Source organism: Microtus ochrogaster, chromosome 7 (assembly GCF_000317375.1).
Source record: "Microtus ochrogaster isolate Prairie Vole_2 chromosome 7, MicOch1.0, whole genome shotgun sequence".
Taxonomy (NCBI): domain Eukaryota; kingdom Metazoa; phylum Chordata; class Mammalia; order Rodentia; family Cricetidae; genus Microtus; species Microtus ochrogaster.
Genome location: NC_022014.1, coordinates 23,545,358 through 23,546,641, shown reverse-complemented (window position 1 = coordinate 23,546,641; position 1,284 = coordinate 23,545,358).

The window sequence follows — 1,284 nt, the reverse complement described above, 5'->3', positions numbered from 1 at the left end:
TCTTGTAGACCAGGCTGGTCTTGAACTCACAGAGATCCGCCTGCCTCTGCCTCCTGAGTGCTGGGATTAAAGGCGTGCGCCACCACCGCCCGGCTGGAACTCACTTTGTAGACCAACTTGGCCTCGAACTCAGAGATCTGCCTGCCCCTGACTCCCGAGTGCTAGGATTAAAGGATTCAACACCACACCTGGCTAAAAATCTTTAAAGATAATTTTATCATTTTTACTTGTGTGTAGGTGTGTGTGTCTGTCCATGGATACATGCATTCAAGTGTGGCTGCTCTCTGAAGCTAGATGTCTCAGCCCCTCTAGAGCAGAGTTACATACAGATGACTCACCTGACATGGGTTCAGAGAACTGAACTCAAGTTCTCTAGATCAGCCGGTGCTCTGGGCAGGAGAGATGGCTCAGCGGTTAAGAGCCCTGCCTACTCTTCTAGTGGACCTGAGTTTGGGTCCCAGCACCCACGTGGCAGCTCACAACTGTCTATAACTCCAGTTGTGGGGGAATCTGAGGCCCTTTTCTGACTTACTCTGCACCAGGCACACAGTGGTACATAGATATACATACAGGCAAAACACCCATGCCCAGAAAATAATAAAATATTAAAGCTGACATGGACGCATATCACACGCAGCAAACACTGCTTTAGGTGCGCTGGCTCCTTATGCGGCATTTGTGGTTGTCCTCACTTCATGAATGAAGAGCCAAGGCACAAACGGGTTAAATAACTCAGCCAATGTCACAGAGGTAGCAGAGTGTTAGGGCTGGGACTCCGAGGCATCAGGTTCCAGGGATGACTGTTGGGGGAGAAGCTGTAAGGACTGGGGCGCTGCTGGAAAACAGTGTGGTCCTTGCATCTGAAGAACTTTGTCTGGGTGAACCAAACTTGCTAGGGTAAAAAAATGATTTAGGAAGCAGAGTTGAGAGGCTGGGTATATGGCTTGGTTGATAGAGTGCTTGCCGAGCATACGTGAAGCCATGCCTTCAACCTCCATCACTACAGGAACCTGGTACACTGGCTCAGGGCTGTAATCTGGAGGTAGGCTAAGAAAATCAAGGTCACTAGCAGTGGTAGCACACCACCTTTAATCCTAGCAAGTGGTTCTCTGTGAGTTTGAGGCCATCCTGGACTATGAAGCAAGTTCCAGGACAGCTGTTACACAGAGAAACCCTTTCCTAAAAAAAAGGGGGGGGGGCTGGAGAGATGGCTCAATGGTTAAGAGCACTGACTGCTCTTCCAGAGGTCCTGAGTTCAATTCCCAGCAACCACATGGTGGCTCA